Here is a 25,696-nt window from a genome sequence, read left to right as displayed (position 1 = left end):
TGATTTAATGATATCCCAATAAGCCAGGCTTCAATAGTGTGCCATATTTTAATGCAATTTTTTCTTCATTGCAAGGAAATACAAGTTTTAGGAAGGAGCAGGGTGTCAAATATAAAGACTGAAAATGAGAATAGGGAACACTTATTTTAAAAGTTTGTCAGGGAAAGGAAAGATATAATTAAGTAAATAGGTAAAGGGAGGGAGCCAAGATGGCGGAGAGGAAGCAGCAAGCTGCCTGAGCTCTCCTTCTGTTCCCTCAAAACGAACATTAAATCAAGCCTCTGGACGGATTCTGAAACTACAGAACCTGCAAAGAGACAGAGAGACACAGTCCTCCAACCAGAGATAATTTAGAAGACTTCAGGAAAAGGTCGGTCTGACTCGGGCAAAAGGGAGGCCCAGCGCAGGGCAGCAACCCAGCGCCGAGGGGGTCGGGGCAAATCAGCAGGAGCTGCGGGTCACAGCCGAACAACTGAGGCTCCCGGAACCTGGTTCAAAAATCTGGTGGCCAAGAAGGACAGTGGAAAAACTTACCTGCACCGGCCGAGAGGGCCACGAACGGCGGGATCAGACGCCGGGGTCTGACACCTGGCTGGCCGAGCACAATCAGACAGGAAGTGCAGGACAGGGGATCTCCACACACCATAAAGGCCTCAGAGTAAAAGCTCGGTCACACAGCACCTATACACCTGCACAAGAAGCCCAAAACAGGGACCCTGGTGCCCCCAGAGCAGACCTCAACTTAAAGAATAAATAAATAAGCTGCAATAATGAGTAAGAAGCAAAAAAGAGCCCTCTCCATTGAGAGCTTCTGTATCAATAGGGAAGAAGCCAACACAAACTCAGATGAGGACAATAGCCTCAAATTGTCTACATCTGAAGCCTCACAAGGGAAGGTGAATTGGTCGCAAGAACAAAAAGCCTTCCTGGAAGAGCTCAAAAAGGATTTTAAAAATCAATTGCAAGAGGTAGAAGAAAAAATGGGGAGAGAAATGAAAGCAACACAAAAAAACTATGAAAAAAGAATCAGCAGCTTAGAAAAGGAAGCTGAAGAAAACAAAGCCTTAAAAAATTCATTTGGCCAAATGGAAAAAAAGCTGCATAATCTCACTGAAGAAAACAATACCTTAAAAAATTCACTTAGCCAAATGGAAAAAAAGGTGCATAATCTCACTGAAGAAAACAATGCCTTAAAAATTAAAGTGGGACAGTTGGAAGAAAAGGAATCCATGAGACACCAAGAATCGGTCAAGCAGAATAAAAAAAATGAAAAAATAGAAGAAAATGTGAAATACCTCATTGGAAAGACAACTGATCTGGAAAACAGATCGAGGAGAGACAATTTGAGAATCATTGGACTGCCTGAAAGCCATGACCAGAAAAAGAATCTAGACACCATATTCCAGGAAATTATTAAGGAGAACTGCCCTGATATCATAGAATCAGAGGATAAAATCATCATTGAAAGAATCCATCGATCACCTCCTGAAAGAGACCCCAAAAGGAAAACTCCAAGGAATATTGTAGCCAAATTCCAGAATTATCAGGTGAAGGAGAAAATACTCCAAGCAGCCAGAAAGAAGCAATTTAAATATCATGGAGCCACAGTCAGGATTGCTCAGGACCTGGCAGCTTCAACATTAAAGGACCGCAAGGCTTGGAATATGATATTCCGGAAGGCAAAGGAGATTGGATTGCAGCCGAGAATCTATTACCCAGCAAAAATGTGCATTTTCTTTCAGGGGAAAAGATGGACATTTAATGACATTGGGGACTTTCAATCTTTCCTGGTGAAAAGACCAGAACTGAATAGAAAATTTGATCTCAACATACAAGACTCAAGAGAAGTTTAAAAAGGTAAACAGAGGGGGAAAAAAAAGTTACCCTATTAGGTTAAACTGTTTATATCCCTACACAGGAAGATAATACTCATAACTCTTAAGAACTGTAAATGTATTTGGGCAGAGAGAAGGACTTTATATAGAGGGTATAAATATAAATTGTCTTTGATGTGATGATACAAAAGAATTAAGGAGATAAAAAGGGAGTCTATGGGGAGGAGAGGAAAGGGGAGGTGGAATGGGATGAATTATATCATATGAAGAGGTGGAAAAAAACCTATTATAATAGAGGGAAAGAAAGGAGGGGGGAACATGGTTTCAACCCTATTCTCATTAGATTTGACTCAAAGAGGGAATAACATATACGTTCATTGGGATAAAGAAACTTAACTCACTCTTTAGGGAAACAAAAGGGGAAGGGAAAGGGGGGGACTGAGAAGGGAGGACAAAAGCAAGGGAGAAAAGGGTAAAGAAAAGAGAGGGGGGTGATAAAAAGGGAGGGCAGATTGGGGGAGGCAGGGGTAAGAAGTAAAACGTCGGTGAGGAGGAATAGGGTGAAAGAAGGGGGGAAAAGTACAAAGGGGGTAAATAGAATGGAGGGGAATAGACAGTCAGTAATAATAACTGTGAATGTGAATGGGATGAACTCTGCTATAAAACGGAAGCGAATTGCAGAGTGGATTAAAAACCAGAACCCTACAATATGCTGTTTACAAGAAACACATTTGAAGCAGAGAGATACACACAGAGTAAAGGTAAAAGGCTGGAGCAGAATATATTATGCCTCAGCTAAAGTAAAAAAGGCAGGGGTAGCAATCCTTATCTCAGACAAAGTGCAGGCAAAAATAGATCTCATTAAAAGAGATAAGGAAGGAAATTACATCTTACTTAAAGGTACTATAGATAATGAAGTAATATCAATATTGAATATGTATGCGCCAAGTGGTATAGCATCCAAGTTCTTAGAGGAGAAGTTAAATGAGTTACAAGAGGAATTAGATAGTAATACTATACTAGTGGGGGATCTGAATCTCCCCCTCTCAGAATTAGATAAATCTAGCCAAAAAATAAATAAGAAAGAAGTGAAAGAGGTGAATAGATTACTAGAAAAGTTAGACATGATAGATGTCTGGAGAAAATTGAATGGGGATAGAAAGGAATATACCTTTTTCTCAGCAGTACATGGCACATTTTCAAAAATTGACCATGTATTAGGGCACAAAAACATCATAGTCAAATGTAGAAAGGCAGAAATAGTAAATGCATCCTTCTCAGATCATGATGCAATAAAAATTACATGTAAGAAAGAGCCAGGGAAAAGTAGAATGAAAATCAATTGGAAACTAAATAATTTCATTCTAAAGAATGAATGGGCCAAACAAGAAATCATAGAAACAATCAATAACTTTATCCAAGAGAATGACAATAATGAGACAACATACCAAAATCTATGGGATGCAGCCAAAGCAGTGCTTAGGGGAAAATTTATAGCTCTAAATGCTTACATGAATAAAAAAGAGAAAGAGGAGATTAATGAATTGGGCATGCAACTTAAAAAGCTAGAAAAAGAACAAATTAGAAATCCCCAATTAGACACTAAATTAGAGATCCTGAAAATTAAAGGAGAAATCAATAAGATTGAAAGCAAAAAAACTATAGAACTAATCAATAAAACTAAGAGCTGGTTTTATGAAAAAACCAATAAAATAGATAAAATACTGGTTAATTTGATTAAAAAAAAGAAAGAAGAAAACCAAATTACCAGTATCAAAAATGAAAAGGGTGATGTTACCACCAATGAAGTGGAAATTAAAGCAATAATTAGGAAATATTTTGCCCAACTGTATGCCAATAAATTTGACAATCTAAATGAAATGGATGAATATTTACAAAAATACAAACTGCCCAGGTTAACTGAAGAGGAAATAAAATCCTTAAATAAACCCATATTAGAAAAAGAAATTGAACAAGCTATTAATGAACTCCCTAAGAAAAAATCCCCAGGGCCAGATGGGTTTACGGGTGAATTTTACCAAACATTTAAAGAACAATTAATTCCAATATTATACAAATTATTTGGAAAAATAGGTGAAGAAGGAGTTCTACCAAATTCGTTTTATGACACAAATATGGTGGTGATACCAAAACCAGGCAAAGCAAAAACAGAGAAAGAAAATTATAGACCAATCTCCCTAATGAATATTGATGCTAAAATCTTAAATAAGATATTAGCAAGGAGATTACAGCAAGTGATCACCAGGATAATACACTATGACCAGGTGGGATTTATACCAGGAATGCAGGGCTGGTTCAACATTAGGAAAACTATTAACATAATCAACCACATCAATAAGAAAACCAACCAAAATCATATGATTATCTCAATAGATGCAGAGAAAGCTTTTGACAAAGTACAGCACCCATTCCTAATAAAAACACTAGAGAGTTTAGGAATAGGGGGAGCTTTCCTTAGAATAATAAACAGTATCTACCTAAAGCCATCAGCAAGTATTATATGCAATGGAGATAAATTAGAGGCCTTCCCAATAAGATCAGGGGTGAAACAGGGATGTCCATTATCACCCCTATTATTTAATATTGTCCTAGAAATGTTAGCTTTAGCAATCAGAGAAGAGAAAGGAATTAAAGGAATTAGAATAGGCAAGGAGGAAACAAAACTATCACTCTTTGCAGATGATATGATGGTATACTTAAGGAATCCTCGAGAATCAAGTCAAAAATTACTTGAAACAATTAACAACTTTAGCAAAGTAGCAGGATATAAAATAAATCCACATAAATCATCAGCATTTCTATACATGACCAACAAAGTCCAGCAGCAAGAGATAGAAAGAGAAATTCCATTTAAAGTAACGGTAGGTAATATAAAATACTTGGGAGTCTACTTGCCAAGACAAACCCAGGAACTCTATGAACACAACTACCAAACACTCTTCACACAAATCAAATCAGATCTAAATAATTGGAAAGATATCAATTGCTCATGGATAGGCAGAGCTAATATAGTAAAAATGACAATACTGCCTAAATTAATTTACTTATTCAGTGCCATACCAATCAGGCTACCTAAAAATTATTTTATACAGCTAGAAAAAATAATAACAAAATTCATCTGGAAAAACAAAAAATCAAGAATATCCAGGGAAATAATGAAAAAAAATTCACAGGAAGGTGGGTTAGCGGTACCAAACCTGGAGCTTTACTATAAAGCGGCAGTCATCAAAACTATCTGGTACTGGCTAAAAAATAGAGTGGTAGATCAATGGAATAGGCTAGGCTCAGGAAATGCAGTAGTAAATGACACTAGTAATGTAGTGTTTGATAAACCCAAAGACTCCAGCTTCTGGGATAGGAACTCAGTATTTGACAAAAACTGCTGGGAAAACTGGAAGATAGTATGGCAGAAATTAGGCTTAGACCAACATCTTACACCTTATACTAAAATAAGGTCAAAATGGATACATGATTTAGACATAAGAGGTGATACCATAGGTAAATTAGGAGAGAAAGGAATAGTGTACCTATCAGATCTTTGGAAAGGAGAACAGTTTTTGACCAAACATGAGATAGAGTATATTATAAAATGCAAAGTGGATGATTTTGATTATATTAAATTAAAAAATTTTTGTACAAACAGAAGCAATGCATCCAAAATTAGAAGGGAGGCAGAAAGCTGGGAAACAATTTTTGAGGCCAGTGCTTCTGATAAAGGCCTCATCTCTAAAATATATAGGGAATTAAATCAAATTTATAAGAATCCAAGTCATTCCCCAATTGAGAAATGGTCAAAGGATATGAACAGGCAGTTTTCTGATGAAGAAACCAAAGCTATCTATTCCCATATGAAAAAATGCTCTAAATCTCTAATGATTAGAGAGATGCAAATTAAAACAACTCTAAGGTACCACCTGACACCTATCAGATTGGCTAAAATGACAAAAAAGGAAGATAATAAATGTTGGAGAGGCTGTGGGAAAATTGGAACACTAATGCATTGTTGGTGGAGCTGTGAGCTGATCCAACCATTCTGGAGAGCAATTTGGAATTATGCCCAAAGGGCGATAAAGCTGTGCATACCCTTTGACCCAGCAATCCCACTTTTAGGTCTTTTGCCCAAAGAAATCATGGAAGGGGGAAAGGGACCCACATGTACAAAAATATTTATAGCTGCTCTTTACGTGGTAGCAAGGAATTGGAAGTTGAGGGGGTGCCCATCAATTGGGGAATGGCTGGACAAGTTGTGGTATATGAATACAATGGAATACTATTGTGCTGTAAGAAATGATGAGCAGGAAGAGTTCAGAGAAACCTGGAGGGTCTTACGTGAGCTGATGATGAGTGAGATGAGCAGAACCAGAAGAACATTGTACACAGTATCATCAACATTGAGTGTTGACCTACTGTGATGGACTATATTCTTCTCACCAATGCAATGGTACAGAAGAGTTCCAGGGAACTCATGATAGAAGAGGATCTCCAAATCCAAGAAAAAAAAAGAAAGAAAGAACTGTGGAGTATAGATGCTGATTGAACCATATTATTTCTTTTGTTTTGGGTGCTGTTGTTTTTTTTTTTCTATTTTGAGGTTTTGCATCACTGCTCTGATTCTTTCTCTTGTAACAGGATTAATGCAGAAATAGGATTAATGTTATTATGTGTATATATATGTGTGTGTATATATATATCTATATGTATATGTATAGATATATATAGATATAATCTATATCAGATTACCTGCTGCCTAGGGGAGGGGGGAGGGAGGGGAGGGAGGGAGGGAGAAAAATCTGAAATTGTAAAGCATGTATAAACAAAAGTTGAGAACTATCTTTACATGTAACGGAAAAAATAAAATATCTCATAATGTAATAAAAAAAAAGAACAGATTAGGTGTAAAACATTGAGAAGCAAATTGAAAATATTAAAATAATGATCAATAAACTTAAAGACTCCATTTACTAGAGCAAAAAAAAAAAATAGGTAAAGGGAGAAAAAGATCTCTAACACTGCCACTCCACCTCCCATTCTTTTCTACAAGTAGGGCATTTATTCATCATTAAATACACAGTACAATGGAAGAAAATGATAGTGATGAAAAATTAACAAGCTGAAGCAAAGTCCTAGAGGACAAGATCCTAGAAGAAAATGAGCTTGAGAACATACGTTGAGGAATTAGTCTTGATAAAAAGTAATGATGATTGCCTTTGAAGACAGAAGGGAAAGTATAGATTATGGTCGTTGTTGTGGCAGTGAGACTGCACCAGGAATGTTCCTAATTCATTATTAATTAGTTGACCATAGTTGGCTAATTAAGCTTTTAGAAAAGATTTTTCACTGATCTACTATAGTAAGAACACTTGATTGAAAACATTTTCTCCAAATCTGGGGCAGAACTCCCCACAAGAAAGGTCCCTAGGGAAACTGGGATCAAACTTTGAGAGTTCATATGACCAAAGAGTAAACTCAGAGGTCTGGATTATTGGAAGTCCAGCATTGGTAGAGTCAAAGCTGCAAGTCTCTCTAGCTTGAAGAAATAATACTGTATGAAGCTTCCTTATTCAAAATTCTAGTTTATTCTCTCCTAGCTCCCAGTTGAATACAATGCTTATTACTCATATTGTGTCTCTACTGACATGGTCAGTAGTGGGAGAAGTGGTGAGTATACACTCCTATTGGCCTCAAATGATTTCTTTTTGATCCACTTTGGTACAGGTCCAAAGAGTGTGCTTCGGCCAAGATGGTGGAGAGGAAGCAGCAAGCTGCCTGAGCTCTCCTTCTGTTCCCTCAAAAAGAACATTAAATCAAGCCTCTGGACAGATTCTGAAACTACAGAACCTGCAAAGAGACAGAGACAGTCTTGCAACCTGAGATAATTTAGAATACTTCAGGAAAAGGTCGGTCTGCCTCGGGAAAAAGGGAGGCCCAACACAGGGCAGCAGTCCAGCGCCGAGGGGGTTGGGGCAAGTCAGCAGGAACTGTGGGCCACAGCCCAACAACTGAGGCCCTTGAAACCTAGCTCAAAAATCTGGTGGCCATGAAGGACAGTGGAAAAACCCACCTGCACTGGCCAGGAGGACAGGCTGTAGGGCCACGAACGGGACAGGCAGGATCGGGCACCTGGCCTAGTGCACCCAGACAGGAAGTGCAGGGGGTTGAAATGCACACACTATAAAGGCCTCAGAGTAAAAAGCCAGTCACACAGCACCTATACCCCTGCACAAGAAGCCCAAAACAGGGGCCCTGGTGCCCCTAGAGCAGACCTCAACTCAACTTAAAAAATAAATAAACAAGCTGCAATAATGAGTAAGAAGCAAAAAAGAGCCCTCTCCATTGAGAGCTTCTGAATCAATAAGGAAGAAGCCAATACAAACTCAGATGAGGACAATAGCCTCAAATTGCCTACATCTGAAGCCTCATGAGGGAAGGTGAATTGGTCTCAAGAACAAAAAGCATTCCTGGAAGAGCTCAAGAAAGGATTTTAAAAATCAACTGAGGGGCAGCTAGATGGTGCAGTGGATAGAGCACTGGCCCTGGAGTCAGGAGTACCTGAGTTCAAATCTGACCTCAGACACTTGACATTTGCTAGCTGTGTGACCCTGGGCAAGTCACTTAACCCCAATTGCCTCACTAAAAAAAAACAAAAAACAAACAAACAAAAATCAATTGAGAGAGGGGCAGCTAGGTGGCTCAGTGGATAGAACACGGGCCCTGGAGTCAGGAGTTCCTGAGTTCAAATCTGGCCTCAGGCACTTAACACTTACTAGCTGTGTGACCCCTAGGCAAGTCATTTAACCCCAATTGCCTCACAAAAAAAAGAAAGAAAGAAAGAAAGAAAGAAAGAAAGAAAGAAAGAAAGAAAGAAAGAAAGAAAGAAAGAAAGAAAGAAAGGAAGAAAGGAAGAAAGAAAGAAAGAAAGAAAAATCAATTGAGAGAGGTATAAGAAAAATGGGGAGAGAAATGAAAGCAAAACAAGAAAACTATGAAAAAAGAATCAGCAGCTTGGAAAAGGAAGCACATAATTTCACTGAAGAAAACAATGCCTTAAAAAATTCATTTGGGAAAGCAAGGTGGTGCAGTGGATAGAGCACTGGCCCTGGAGTCAGGAGGACCTGAGTTCAAAGCCAGCCTCAGATAGTTAACACTTACTAGCTGTGTGACCTTGGGCAAGTCACTTAACCCCAATTGCCTCACCAAAAAAAAAAAAAATTCTACCAGTCAATAAAAAATTCATTTGGCCAAATGGAAAAAAAAAGGTGCATAATCTCAATGAAGAAAATACTGCCTTAAAAAATTCACTTGGCCAAATGGAAAAAAAGGTGCATAATCTTACTGAAGAAAACAATGCCTTAAAAATTAAAATGGGACAGTTGGAAGATAAGGAATCCACGAGACACTGGGAATCAGTCAAGCAGAATCATAAGAATGAAAAAATAGAAGAAAATGTGAAATACCTCATTGGAAAGGCAACTGATCTGGAAAACAGAACGGGGAGAGACAATTTGAGAATCAATGGACTGCCTGATAGCCATGACCAGAAAAAGAATCTAGACACCATATTCCAGGAAATTATTAAGGAGAACTGCCCTGATATCATAGAAGCAGAGGATAAAATCATCATTGAAAGAATCCACTGATCACCACCTGAAAGAGACCCCAAAAGGAAAACTCCAAGGAAAATTGTAACCAAATTCCAGAATGATCAGGTGAAGGAGAAAATACTCCAAGCAGCCAGAAAGAAGCAATTTAAATATCATGGAGCCACAGTCAGGATTGCTCAGGACCTGGCAGCTTCAACATTAAAGAACCACAAGGCTTGGAATATGATATTCCAGAAAGCAAAGGAGCTTGGATTGCAGCCAAGAATCTATTACCCAGCAAAAGTGAGAATTCTCTTTCAGGGGAAAAGATGGACATTTAATGACATTGGGGACTTTCAATCTTTCCTGGTGAAAAGACCAGAACTGAATAGAAAATTTGATCTTAACATACAAGACTCAAGAGAAGTTTAAAAAGGTAAACAGAGGGAAAAAAAAAAAAGTTACCCAATTAGGTTAAACTGTTTATATCTTTACACGGGAAGATAATACTCATAACTCTTAAGAACTGTACATGTATTTGGGCAGAGAGAAGGAGTTTACACAGAGGGCATCAATATAAATTGTCTTTGATGTGATGATACAAAAAAAATAAGGGGTTAAAAAGGGAGTCTATGGGGAGGAGAGGAAAGGGGAGGTGAAATGGGATGAATTATATCATATGAAGAGGTGAAAAAAAAACAAACCTATTACAACAGAGGGACAGAAAGGAGGGGTGAACATTGTTTCAACCCTACTCTCATTAGATTTGATTCTAAGAGGGAATAACATATATGTTCATTGGAAAAAAGAAACTTAGCTCATTCTTTAGGGAAGCAAAAGGGGAAGGGAAAAAGGGGGAATGATAGAAGGGAGGACAAAAGCAAGGGAGGAAAGGGTAAAGAAAAGAGAGGGGAGTGATAAAAAGGGAAGGCAGACTGGGGGAGGCAGGGGTAAGAAGTAAAACCTTGGTGAGGAGGAATAGGGTGAAAGAAGGGGGAAAAGTACAAAGGGGGTAAATAGAATGGAGGGGAATAGACAGTCAGTAATAATAACTGTGAATGTGAATGGGATGAACTCTGCTATAAAATGGAAGTGAATTGCAGAGTGGATTACAAACCAGAATCCTATAATATGCTGTTTACAAGAAACACATTTGAAGCAGAGAGATACACACAGAGTAAAGGTAAAAGGCTGGAGCAGAATATATTATGCTTCAGCTAAAGTAAAAAAAAGCAGGGGTAGCAATCCTTATCTCAGACAAAGCACGGGCAAAAATAGATCTCATTTAAAGAGATAAGGATGGGCAGCTAGATGGCGCAGTGGATAGAGCACCGGCCCAGGAGTCAGGAGTACCTGAGTGCAAATCCGGCCTCAGACACTTAACACTTACTAGCTGTGTGACCCTGGGCAAGTCACTTAACCCCAATTGCCTCACTAAAAAAAAAAAAAAAAAAGACATAAGGAAGGAAATTACCTCTTGCTTAAAGGTACTATAGATAATGAAGTAATATCAATAGTAAATATGTATAGCCAAGTGGTATAGCATCCAAGTTCTTAGAGAAGTTAAATGAGTTACAAGAGGAATTAGACAGTAATACTATAGTAGTGGGGGACCTGAATCTCCCCCTGTCAGAGTTAGATAAATCTAGCTGAAAAATAAAAAGAAAGAAGTGAAAGAGGTGAATAGATTATTAGAAAAGTTAGACATGATAGATGTCTGGAGAAAATTGAATGGGGATAGAAAGGAATATACCTTTTTCTCAGCAGTACATGGCACATTTTCAAAAATTGACCATGTATTAGGGCACAAAAACATCATAGTCAAATGTAGAAAGGCAGCAATAATAAATGCATCCTTCTCAGGTTATGATGCAATAAAAATTACATGTAAGAAAGAGCCAGGGAAAAGTAGAATGAAAATCAAGTGGATACTAAATAATTTCATTCTAAAGAATGAATGGGCCAAACAACAAATCATAGGAATAATCAATAACTATATCCAAGAGAATGACAATAATGAGACAACATACCAAAATCTATGGAATGCAGCCAAAGCAGTACTTAGGGGAAAATTTATAGCTCTAAATGCTTACATGAATAAAAAAGAGAAAGAGGAGATGAATGAATTGGGCATGAAACTTAAAAAGATAGAAAAAGAACAAATTAGAAATCCCCAATTACATACTAACTAGAGATCCTGAAAATTAAAGGAGAAATTAATAAGATTGAAAGCAACAAAACTATAGAATTAATCAATAAAACTAAGAGCTGGTTTTATGAAAAAAACAATACAATAAATAAAATATTGACTAATCTGATTTAAAAAAAAAAAGAAAAAAGAAAACCAAATTACCAGTATCAAAAATGAAAAGGGTGATGTTACCACCAATGAAGTGGAAATTCAATCAATAATTAGGAATTATTTTGCCCAACTGTATGCCAATAAATTTGACAATCTAAATGAGATGGATGAATATTTACAAAAATACAAACTGCCCAGGTTAACTGAAGAGGAAATAAAATCCTTAAATAAACCCATATTAGAAAAAGAAATTGAATAAGCCATTAATGAACTCCCTAACAAAAAATCCACAGGGCCAGATGGGTTTGCAGGTGAATTTTACCAAATATTTAAAGAACAATTAATTCCAATATTATACCAATTATTTGGAAAAATAGGTGAAGAAGGAGTTCTACCAAATTCGTTTTATGACACAAATATGGTGGTGATACCAAAACCAGGCAAAGCAAAAACAGAGAAAGAAAATTATAGACCAATTTCCATAATGAACATTGATGCTAAAATCTTAAATAAGATATTAGCAAGGAGGTTACAGCAAGTGATTACCAGGATAATACACTATGACCAGGTGGGATTTATACCAGGAATGCAGGGCTGGTTCAACATTAGAAAACTATTAACATAATCAACCACATCAATAAGAAAACCAACCAAAATCATATGATTATCTCAATAGATGCAGAGAAAGCTTTTGACAAAATACAACACCCATTCCTAATAAAAACACTAGAGAGTTTAGGATTAGGTGGAGCTTTCCTTAAAATAATAAACAGTATCTATCTAAAGCCATCAGCAAGCATTATATGAAATGGAGATAAATTAGAGGCCTTCCCAATAAGATCAGGAGTGAAACAGGGATGTCCATTATCACCCCTGTTATTTAATATTGTCCTAGAAATGTTAGCTTTAGCAATCAGAGAAGAGAAAGGAATTAAAGGAATTAGAATAGGCAAGGAGGAAACAAAGCTATCACTCTTTGCAGACGATATGATGGCATACTTAAAGAATCCTAGAGAATCAACTCAAAAATTATTTGAAACAATTAACCACTTTAGCGAAGTAGCAGGATATAAAATAAAGCCACATAAATCATCAGCATTTCTATACATGACCAACAAAGTCCAGCAGCAAGAAATAGAAAGAGAAATTCCATTTAAAGTATTGGTAGATAATATAAAATACTTGGGAGTCTACTTGCCAAGACAAACCCAGGAACTCTATGAACACAACTACCAAACACTCTTCACACAAGTCAAATCGGATCTAAATAATTAGAAAGATATCAACTGCTCATGGATAGGCACAGCTAATATAGGAGAAATGGCAATTCTACCTAAATTAATTTACTTATTCAGTGCCATACCAATCAGACTGCCTAAAAATTATTTTATACTGCTAGAAAAAATAATAACAAAATTCATCTGGAAAAACAAAAAATCAAGAATATCCAGGGAAATAATGAAAAAAAAATTCACAGGAAGGTGGCTTAGCAGTACCAAACCTCGAGCTTTACTATAAAACTATCTGGTACTGGCTAAAAAATAGAATGGTAGATCAATGGAATAGGCTAGGCACAGGAAATGCAGTAGTAAATGACACTAGTAATGTAGTGTTTGATAAACCCAAAGACAATCCCTTCTGGGATAGGAACTCAGTATTTGACAAAAACTGCTGGGAAAACTGGAAGATAGTATGGCAGAAATTAGGCATAGACCAACATCTGACACCTTATACTAAAATAAGGTCAAAATGGATACACGATTTAGACATAAGAGGTGATACCATAGGTAAATTAGGAGAGGAAGGAATAGTGTACCTATCAGATCTTTGGAAAGGAAAACAGTTTATGACCAAACAAGAGATAGAGTATATTATAAATTGCAAAATAGATGATTTTGATTACATTAAATTAAAAAAATTTTTGTACAAACAGAATCAATGCATTCAAAATTAGAAGGGAGGCAGAAAGCTGGGAAACAATTTTTGTGGCCAATACTTCTTATAAAGTCGTCATCTCTAAAATATATAGGGAACGAAATCAAATTTATAAGAATCCAAGTCACTCCCCAATTGAGAAATGGTCAAAGGATATCAACAGGCAGTTTTCTGATGAAGAAACCAAAGCTGTCTATTCCCATATGAAAAAAAGCTCTAAATCACTATTGATTAGAGAGATGTAAATTAAAACAACTCTGAGGTACCACCTGACACCTATCAGATTGGCTAAAATGACAAAAAAGGAAAATAATAAATGTTGGAGAAGCTGTGGGAAAATTGGAACACTAATGCATTGTTGGTGGAGCTGTGAACTGATCCAACCATTCTGGAGAGCAATTTGGAATTATGCCCAAAGGGCGATAAAGCTGTGCATACCCTTTGACCCAGCAATTACACTTTTAGGTCTTTTTCCCAAAGAAATCATGGAAAGGGGAAAGGAACCCACATGTACAAAAATATTTATAGCTGCTCTTTACGTGGTAGCAAGGAATTGGAAGTTGAGGGGATGCCCTTCAATTGGGGAATGGCTGGACAAGTTGTGATATATGAATACAATGGAATACTATTGTTCTGTAAGAAAGGATGAGCGGAAGGAGTTCAGAGAAACCTGGAAGGTATTGTGGTGGCTGATGATGAGTGAGATGAACAGAACTGGAAGAACATTGTACACAGTATCATCAACATTGTATTGATCTACTGTGATGGACTATATTCTTCTCACCAATGCAATGGTACAGAAATGTTCCAGGGAACTCATGATAGAAGAGGATCTCCAAATCCAAGGAAAAAAAAAAAAGAACTGTGGAGTGTAGATGCTGAATGAACCATAATATTTCTTTTGTGTTTGGTGCTGTTGTTTTTTCTATTTTGAGGTTTTTCATCATTGCTCTGATTTTTCTCTTATAACATGACTAATGCAGAAATAGGATTAATGTTATTATGTGTGTGTGTGTGTGTGTGTGTGTGTATATATATATATATAACCTATATCATATTACCTGATGTCTAGGGGAGGGGGGGAGGGAGGGGAGGGAGGGAGAAAAATCTGTAATTGGAAAGCCTGTATAAACAAAAGTTGAGAACTATCTTTACATGTAACGGGAAAAAACATAAATACTTTATTAATAAAGAAAAAAAAGACACCAAAAGAAAAAAGAGTGTGCTTCCTCAAGGTGCTTCCAAAGATCAATTATTTTCCTCCTTAAGTTTCTTCACTGTGATTAGATAGAAAGAAAGAAAGAAAGAAAGAAAGAAAGAAAGAAAGAAAGAAAGAAAGAAAGAAAGAAATTGACTATTTACTGTGGCTCATTATTTTCTATCTTAAATGTTAGAGATACAAATGTAAGAAAGCACGATAGTCCTTGCCCTCAAGGAGCTTACATTCTATTGTGGGAAGGGGACTCAGATAGGGGAGCTGGGAAGAAGTATGGTAACTGTATGGTGACTTGGGATGGAGTGGACAAAAAAGTGGTATGGAGTCCTGGGCTTTAGCAACATGAGGCAAAAAAATCACCCATTCAGTCAAGGGATGGTGGGGGATAGAGTCCAAGTTACTGTGGGGAGAAGGTCTATAGGCTCAGAAGGCTGTCTAATTCTTACGACCAATAATAACACATCACTTATGGTGTCTTTATCTGATCGTTCAATAGCTCACAAGCACTTTATTCCTCTCAAATGAAGATCTTGTTCACAACTAGTTCATACCTTTAATTGACTGATCCAATAGAAGTATCTAGAACTTGTTTATACAGTTTAGACTTTATTGATTGATTCTGCAAGTAAACCATAGAGATATTTTCTTTCTTTTTTCTTTTTTTTGCAGGGCAATGAGGGTTAAGTGACTTGCCCAGGGTCACACAGCTAGTTAAGCGTCAAATGTCTGAGGCCAGATTTGAACTCAGGTCCTCCTGAATCTAGGACTGGTGCTTTATTCACTGTGCTACCTAGCTTCCCCCCATAGAGATACGTTCACTTGATAAAGGTAATAATGGTATCAAGCCATAGAATAGCATGTTAAATTATGATTGAGGGATGTGGGTCATTCATCTTGCATTCTTATAGGTTAATAATTCTGTCTTCAGCAAATAAACTGGAGAGGCATTGACAAAATCCATAACTCTCAATCTTGGTTAGCTTGCTAGTAACTTGGAGAGAAATAACAATTGTGTAATGGTAGCTATCTTGGGTGGGGGAGAAAAAAAGAGAAATTTACAAGAAAAATTTATTGTATCTTTGAATGGAATGACAAGTTTTGCATAGTAGATTTGCAGTTTCATGTATAATAATCTTTTTTTTTCAAATTTTATTATGTTTAGGCTACCATGGCTTTAGATATATGGCTGGGTCTCAAAGGTAAAAATATCACTTCCTACTCACCCTATTATATAAGGGGAGATACGTGTGCATATGCATCTTTCAGGCATGCTGCCATATCATTAGCCCATCCTTGTCAGTCTTAGAGACTTTCTTATCAATAGTTTCTCAGGGAAGTATATTTGGAGTGTGAATCCAAGACATGCAGAACAGAATATCCAAATTAAGAAGACACTTCCAGGATGCACTTAAGGTGCATACAGTAGGTAAGCTGTCCAGTACACTGAACTCTCCCTCTAAGTAGTCACCTTTAAATAAATTCCATCTCTTTAACCTTAGAGCTGCCAATGGCTTTCTTTCTTTGGTATCAAAGTGTTATCTAGGAGGTATGGGGGAGGTATACATCTGAGCTACTGTTTGTACCCAACAATTGACATAGTTGGCAGGAACCCATACCCAACATATGCTATGGAAATACTTGTTTTATTCCATAAATTAAAAATAAAATTAAAAAAAAACAAAGAAAGGGGCAAGCAGATATAATAAGGAAAGTTGTTACAGAAATATTCCTCCAAAGTGGGGTCACAACCACCTGTTGTATAACCAAGGTCCCTGGGGAGAGTGAGCTTCTAATTAAAATTCATTTGGCCAAGGGTAAGATTCCAATGTAATTGGAAGTTCTTTCTTCTAGACTTTTCAAATTTCATAGTCATTCTTTGATCAATGTGAGGGTGTGTATGGGGAAGAATGAAAATTCCACTGTCCTCCATCCTTTCTGTTCTTACTTGCACTTGCAGTTCCTACTTACACTGGCTGTTCTTACTTACATCTGCAACTTGTATTAGAAAGTTGTACCATGTCTCTACAGCAGCTAGGTGGCACAGTGAATAGAGTACTGGGTCTGCAGTGAGGAATAGTCATCAGATCTGGCTTCAAACACTTACTAGTTGTATGAATCTGGACTAGTCACTTAACTCTCTTTGCCTTGGTTCCTCATTTCTAAAATTATCTAGAGAAGTAAATGGCAATCCATTCCAGTATCATTGCTAAGAAAACCCTAAATGGGGTCACAAAGAGCCTGAAATGATTGGAGAAGAACAACCATGTCACTAGTTACAGGCCATATTGTTTCAATCACCTGACAAATATTTACTGAGTACCTACTTCCCAGAAATGGAGCTAATACAATGGGAAGTTCACTGAGATGATAATTAAACTGATCTAACCCCAGGCTCACCACTTACTGGCACTGTGCATTTAACTACTTTGACCTTGTTTCTGATTCCTTATCTATAAAATTAGGATAATGATACTTACCCTCCCAATATCACAGTGTAGTTTTTAGGATTCAGAAATGTATGATGATTAGGTAATATATGGTGATTATGAAGAGTACCATCAAACAACAAAGATTATATGTGTATGTGTGTGTGTGTGTGTGTGTGTGTCTGTCTGTCTGTCTGTCTGTCTGTCTGTAGTCTTTTGTTCCAGAATCTCAGGTTGGTGGCTGAGGAAAGGAGAAGAAGGAGTCCAATCTGAACACTAGCTGTTCATCCCTCTCACTAGACCATGAGCTTGGTTAGAGAGGATGCTGGTGCTGCAGCTGATTTGGAGGCCAGAAGTTGGTAAGCCATGAGGAAGAGTACTGAACCCATCAATCTTCTGATTTTCACTTTTGGACAATTTCTGGAGGAGCAAAATCCACAAAAGTATTTAGTGAGATCATTTTCCAACCAAGGACGTCTTAGAAGGTCGGAAGGAGGGAGCTGCTGTGCTGAGACAGGAGCGGAGCTCAACCCCCTAGTCACACTGACACAGATCCAGTCCCAGGAAAGCGTTTTCAGAGAAAGAGATTCCCAGAGCTTCTGAATCAGCTGAAGCATCAGTGTCATATGGAACTGGGCTTGCAATCTGGTGGGAGGGCTAAGCCCTTGGCAGGGGGAGATTACAGGGGTATCTGCTGGTGCTGAGGCAAAACTTGGGTTTTTTCACCCCTGCTGGGAACCAGGAGGTAGGCTTGAGTAGCAGTGGCACAGGTGGGGTAGGGGCACCTGCTCATCAGAGCTGACAACCACAGCACACAAAGCTGGTTGATTAGGAAGTTGGTCTGGGGTCATCTACAGACCAGCGAACGGGCCAGGCAAGTGGAGAACCTGATTCTCCTTAAATCATACCACATAGGACTTCTGAATCTTGGGATACTGCCACTTAGAAACAGGGCCCCACTTTAAGGAGCTAAAAGTAAAGCAAAAAGGCAAGATGAGCAGAGAGAAAGGTGAGGATCATAGAAAGTTTCTTTAGTAACAAGGAAGATCAAGGTGCACCCTCAGAGGAAGATGTCAACGTCAGGGCTCCTATATCTAAAGTTTCCAAGAAAAATATTAATTGGTCTCAGGCCATAGAGGTGCTCAAAAAGGATTTTGAAGATAAAGTTAGAGAGGTAGAGGGAAAAATGGAAAGAGAAATGAGGGTGATGCAGGAAAGATGTGAGAAAAAAGTCAACAGCTTGAAAAGCAGTTGATGAAGCTCTCCAATGAAAATAATTGCCTAAGAATTAGGATTGAACAAATGGAAGCTAGTGACTTTATGAGAAACCAAGACACAATAAAGCAAATCCAAATGAATGAAAAATTAGAGGACAATGTGAAATGTCTTCTTGGAAAAACTGCTGACCTGGAAAATAGATCCAGGAGAGATAATTTGAAAATTATTGGTCTACCTGAAAACTATGATCAAGGAAAAAGCTTAGACATCATCTTCTAAGAAATTGTCAGGGAAAATTGCCCTGATATCCTGGAAATAGAATTTTAAAGAATCCACTGATCACCTCCTGAAAGAGATCCCAAAAGGAAAACTCTGAGGAATATTATAGCCAAATTCCAGAGCTCTCAGGTCAAAGAGAAACTATTGCAAGCTGCCAGAAAGAAAGAATTCAAGTACTGTGGAGCCCCAGTAAAGATAGCACAAGATCTAGCAGCTTCTACATTAAAGGACTGGAGGGTATGAAATACGATATTCCAGAGGGCAAAGGAATTGGGATTACAACCAAGAATCACCTACCCAGCAAAACTGATCATAAACTTTCAGAGGAAAAAAAATGGGACTTAAAAAAAAAGAGGACTTTCAGGTATTTGTGATGAAAAGACCTGAAATGAATGACAAATTTGACTTATAAATATAAGACCCTAGAGAACCATAAAAAATTGGAGTTGGGGGATATACTGGGGGTTGTGCAGTGGGTGACCGTCTTGTGTCTGAGGCTGGGTTTTGGACGGTATCCCCATGGGTGCATTCTTTGTCCACTGTGTCACCTAGCTGCCCCATGATGACATCTTTAGGGTAAAATTGAGGGGTGAGAGGCATGCACTGGGGAAGGGGGAAGGCCACAGTTAGCATGGGGTGAAATCCCACATGAAAGAAACAGGAAAGGGCTTATGGAGTGGGGGGAAGAGATGGGGGGGGAGCAGAGCAGTAAATGAACCTCACACTCATCAGAATAGGGTCAAGACCTAAATCTCATCAGAGTTGGCTCAAGGAGGGATTAACACACACACACACACACACACCCAATAAGGTGGAGTAATCTATTTAATCTGGCAGTAAATGAGCCTAACACTCATCAGAATTGGCTCAAAGACCTTAATCTCATCAGAATTGGCTCAAGGAGGGAATAACATACACACTCAATTGGGTGGAGTAATCTCTAAACCTGCAGGAAAATAGGAGGGGAAGGGGATAAATAGAGAGGGGCAAAAGAAGGGAGGGAAGATTGGGGGAGGGGACAGATAGAATCAAATCCCTTTTGAAGAGGGATAGGATGAAAGAAGATGGATAATAGAATAAATATGATGGGGAAGGGAATAGGATGGGAGGGGAAAAGTTAACAATAGTTATCATGAAAAAGAGAAAAGGGGAAAAAATTGTATAAAAAATTATTTATAGTAACTCTTTGTGGTGGCTAAAAAATGAGAATTAAGGGAATGTCCATCAATTGAGGAATGATGGAAGAAGTTGTGTGTGGCATATGATTGTAGTGGGATGGTATTGTGCTATAGGAAATGACAAACAGGATTATCCCAGAAAAACCTGGAAGGACTCATATGAACTGATGTATAGTGAAGTGAGCAGAACTGGGAGGACATTGTGCATAGTGACAGCAGTATTGTTTGATGAGCAATTGTGAATGACTTAACTACTCTCAGCAATGTAATGATCCAAGACAATCCCAAGGGACTAATGATGAAGCATACCATCTAGTCCCATAGAAAGAACTGACAAAAAGAGCACTTGTGGATTGTACATATATAACCTATGTCAGATTGGTTGCTGTCTTGTGGAGGGGGTAGGAAAGTGAGGGAGGGAGAAAAATTTGGAACTCTAAATCTTATGAAAATGAATGTTAAAAACTAGCTTTACATGTATCTGGAAAAAAATAAAATAAATGTTTGTTCCATTGGAAAAAAACCCCTCTACCTATCTATCTATACACACACGCACACACACACACACATACATACATATGTGTGTGTTTATGTTAACATATATCATATATGATAAGACACAAAATGCAGTTCTAGCTTTGTATGGAAAACTACATAATTTTAAAGAATTTATAAATAGGCAACAGGTTTTTTTCTTTCAAATTTTTAATTTGTGAGAAAAAATTATGGAAATTAACACACTCTTTTAAGAAGTAATACTATTTAGTATAGAACCCTTAGTGGTTATGATCATTTTTCAAGTTAGGTTCAACAACTATGCTATTTTCTGTGCTGCCTTTATTCATTAATATTCTCAAATGTTTTCAGGTCTCTTTTAGATAGTGAAAGTAACATCTGGCTTATATGAAACAGTAAAAAAAGATTCTCCACATTAATGGCACCTCATAATAAGGTTTAATTACGTTTTACTCAAATACAGAAGCAATTTTTCCGAATTGGATTTTCAATTAAATATCCTACTTTCTTATTATTTTTATTTTGATGTAACTGTGGAACATTTGTGTTTTGATGGAGCAGAGAAAACCTTGCAAAAAGTCAATTATTCAATAAAAATGAACAATTATAACCTATTAAAATATAGTATTCAGTATGCTCTATCAGAAAAATAACAATATTAGGGAGACCTTGAAAGGTAGTATAGACAAAATACAGCTCCAGAAAGAGAATGTACACTGTAATAACATCAATAAGTTTATAGAATTCTAAAAGTATTCTTTTCTAAATAACTTTTTCCCTGAAAAAATAACGTAAAAAAGAAAATTAATATCCGTATGTCAAAGAAACAAACATTCCAAGACCCATCAAAATTGAGCATATATCTTTAACAGAAATCATTATTCTTACAAAAGCTTTTTTAAATAAAATGTTTATAAAATGTCATAAAATTTTAGAATCAGTACCACAAAATTTCGTTCTTAATTATAAATCTTCTTATGTTGCTACAGTATTATAGTATTTTAGGTATTAGTCTCTCCAATTTCCTGCCTTGCCTGTGAGATCTATTAGTGCAATTCATATTTTAGAGTTTTATATCTCCCCAAGAACCTTGGATGTGGCAGACTGCATAGTAGATGCTCAACAAATATTTGAATAATGATTCACTTGGTTTTAGAGATTAGGTGCCAATTCTGATTAAATAAATGCCCTTACAAAAGCAAAATAACATGATAGTTGAAGGACTGAAGGCCTAAGTTCTTCCTTGTGATAAATATGACTCTGGTCATTCACTGGCATAAGCATAGGGACCTATCAATTTCAGAGTTATTAAGCATGGTAATATTGCATTTTGCTTCATTCACTCACAGTCACATAGACAATAAACATAATGTTGTTCACTTGCATATTTATCCAAGTGAACTCTAATTACTTCATCTAATTGCCAATTTTTCCCTTTATAGCTTTATATAAATAATACTAAGGGCCTGAAATTTCAATACAGATCTTTGAGATTATAAGGCAATGTCCCTAAAGCTGAAACATATTAGAAATAATAATAAAAAAAACTGATTTCTAGGGCTGTAATCACCTACAAAAAATATTCCTACCCATAGAATTATTATAAGGTTATACTAGAATGTCTACTTTTGCCTTAATCAGGGGCGCAAGACATCTAGGACCTCCCTGTATGTTATGATAAATAATTGTTGGCCTGTGCAGTTAATAAACAACCTTCATAATAAAGCCCATCAGAGAGCTATCAGCCTCTATTCAGGAATCAGAGATATTATCAACTTTTCTCACTTGTTTGTGACTTCCTGGATGCTGAACTTTCATTAGGTACCTGGACCTACAAAAGTAAAGAGGCAGTGGTAGGAAAAAAAAAAAAGATCTGAACTTGAAGATAGCAAAAACTGGGTTTGACTCTTGGTTTGATACTTAGTCACTAAGTCAAGTAATCACTCTGAGCTTCAGGTTTTCATCTCTAAAAACGTGCATAAAAACCCTATCTCATGAGGAAATGCTTCATGAACCTTAAAGTGCTATGAAAATGGGAGTTATTATTTTTCCTTCTGGACCTAATCTTGTTGTTCAGTCATTCCAGTCATATTCAACTCTTCATGACCCCATTTGGGGTTTTCTTGGCAAAGATAATGGAGTAGTTTGCATTCCCTTCTCCAGCTCATTTTATCGATGAGGAAACTGAGGCAAACAGGGGTAAGTGACTTGCCCAGGGTCACATAGCCAGTTAGTTTCTGAGGCTGAATTTGAACTTGGGTCTTCTTGACTCCAGGCTCAGCACTCTATCCACTGTGACTCTTGGTAGGTTTAGCCTACCTCACTATATATGACCTCTTTACTGACACCTCTCCTGTTTTTGTGGACTCTGCCCTGCCTCACCCTGTCCTATAGGCCTACTATGAGAGGCAAATAACACAAGCACCACAGATAGATATAACACATTAATTAAAACTGAAAATAGCTCAGAAAGTCATGATTTTTCTGATTTACTTTTACTAATTTTAATTGTACTAATTAATAATTTAACTAATTTTCCCAATTTACTAAAACTGATTTCTAGAAAGAATACTTTATGTTGAAGATAGAATTTTTATATACACAAATATATTTATATGCACATATATACATATGATATATATTGATAAATATACCTAATTGTACATGTGAAAACATAACAATTGACTTTAAACCTGGACTGGTAATTTTATGACACACACACACACACACAAACACATACACACACACACACACACACACACACACGCACATCCCTGATAGAATTGGAACAAAGATTATTTTGGGATTCTCTTTGAGAGAATAAAACAGGTCTAGGAACACCTTTAATCTTTGTCATGAGAAATTTAAGGAAATTTTTCAGAACAAGAATAACCCAGTAAAGGGTGTATTATTTCTTCTCATTATTGATATCATATACAATGAGAAAAAGGGACTCTACTGTCTAATTTCTGGACAATGGAAATTTTTTTTTAAAGAGATAGGGCATCAGCTTTTCATAGATGAACACAACATCCTTTTCTGGAGATCACTAGAGAAAAGTGTAAAATAGTGAATATTCTAATAGAAAAATCTATTGTTAAGTCATTCTCATACATTAACAGACAAAGCAATGACAATGATATTTTAATAACTGAATCATTTCATAATGACTGTTATATTCTTAGCAATATCTGGCAATAAGTTTGATAAGACAATGTCATTTTTTAAAATCCCTTTAAAAAGGAAAATATAATTCACATCAGAAAAATAATTTAGGATAAAGGAATTTTTCAAAGAAGAAAATTCATCATGAAATGGAAAAAAATGAAAAAAAGATACAGAGAGAATTTCTTATTAAATAGAATTATCTGTTTTAGCTAATGAACAGAGAAAGGCCATAGGATGACTATGCCACTCTAGACCAGGGCTTCTTAAACTTTATCCACTTTCAACCTTTTTTCACCAAATACATTTTTATGTGACCACAGATATATACAAATCAGACATTTACTGCTATACTTTTTTGCAAACCCCACATTCACTTATGTGACCCCCACATGGGGTCATGACGCACGGTTTAAGAAGCTTTTCTCTGAACTATATCTGAGAGAACACAAAACAATATGTAGAAACTAATTTCCTTTTTTCCTTTTAGTGGTCAAAAGTGAATAGTAATAAAGAATAACTTGCGAATCTAGGGATAAAGATCATAGAATCACTGGATTTTAAAGCTGAGGAGAACCTTAGAACAGAGATTCTAACCTGGGGCACTCTCAGGCTATCCATGGAAAGATTTCTTCTCAGGATATCCAAAGAATGATTTCTGAACTTGAATGAGAGAAAAAAATGCATCTTTAATTTTACTAGCATCTAGCTAAAATTTAAAATTTACTTTAATTATGAATTTAAAATGCAAAAAAAATTTTTTTTGAGAATGGCTCCATTCAAATTTGCCAGAATGCAAAAAAGGGTCTTGACTTATCAAAAAAAGTTAAGCACCAGTGCATTAGAAATAATTTTTATATAATGTCATATAAAGCCTAGCAGCCATGATACCCAGAAATTCATCTGTCATAGCTACACTTTATTTTGTAGATGTTCATTAAAATTGGCTGAAATAAATCATTAGAATAAATGTCAGTGTAACATTATTCCCCCAAATATAAACATCCCAGTGGTCATTTTGGGGACACAGAAGAAAAGTCATCCATGAGATAGTACAAAGCTGTATGCTTTAAAGAGCTAGACCCAGATTTCTAGGCAATTCTCTGTACAGGGAAGCCAAAATAGCTGTGTACACCTCTCCTAGAGGGAAATCCAACACAAAAAGGAGGTCACTGCTAAATATAGACAGAAATGACACCACTTGCAAGATAGTTTGCAATACTCTCTGGTAATTTCTCCACATAGAGAGAGCTTTGGGGTTTGGTCAGCTTTTTGAGTCCCACATTATAAATAATGAAACTGATGTTCAGTGGCTTAATTGCATTCAACCAAAGCCAACTATATAATTAAAAGTTTAAGCACTCCCAGAATCAACCTCTAGCCAGTAACTTAGATACACTTTCCTTCCCCTGACTCTATGTTCACATGTGCTTGCATGTGGCGTGTGCACACACACACACACACACACACACACACACACACACACACACTCCTCTTCTTTGGATGGTGGCAGATGGAGTCCAGGAGTCATCTGAATGTGTAGAAGAGAGAAGGACTAACTATTTTGTCATCTCCCTTTGATAACCATAAGGTCCCCAGAATCTATAACTTCAGATAGTAATACTGAGATGATGCAGAGATAAAAGAAGAGAGGAAGTAAAACAAAACAAAACAAAACAAAACACCCCCAGAACAACAACAACAACACAACTAACATGAGGAATAGATGACCTCTAAGATGGGGTTGTTGCACTTAGAGTGTTAGCAAAGAGCTCAAAAACAGGCAAATAAGGTTGAAGCATCAGGAACTCCATCCATGTTCAGTAGGTCAGGAACAGATATGTGCAATCTTTTCATTGTTATTAGTGCTATTATAACTTGGTCAGACTAGCCCAATTCTCCGAGTTATGTGAAATAGTAAGGGGGTGTGAAATATTAAGGGAGACTGAGTATGAAATAGGGGAGTATACTATAGATAAGGTTCTTGGGAGGTTGCATTAATTCAGTTGTAATAATCCAGGGTTT

At 36.9% G+C, this 25,696-nt stretch overlaps 1 protein-coding gene across 7 annotated transcripts in view; it reads right to left on the bottom strand.

The window, feature by feature from the left end:
• The window catches only part of LINGO2 (leucine rich repeat and Ig domain containing 2), a 1,558,843-nt gene that overhangs the window by 409,249 nt on the left and 1,123,898 nt on the right, over window positions 1–25,696 (bottom strand). The window lies entirely within an intron of this gene.

Source organism: Dromiciops gliroides, chromosome 1, assembly GCF_019393635.1.
Source record: "Dromiciops gliroides isolate mDroGli1 chromosome 1, mDroGli1.pri, whole genome shotgun sequence".
NCBI lineage: Eukaryota > Metazoa > Chordata > Mammalia > Microbiotheria > Microbiotheriidae > Dromiciops > Dromiciops gliroides.
The sequence above is the reverse complement of the archived record's forward strand: the minus strand, read 5'-3'. Positions and strand labels throughout refer to the sequence as shown.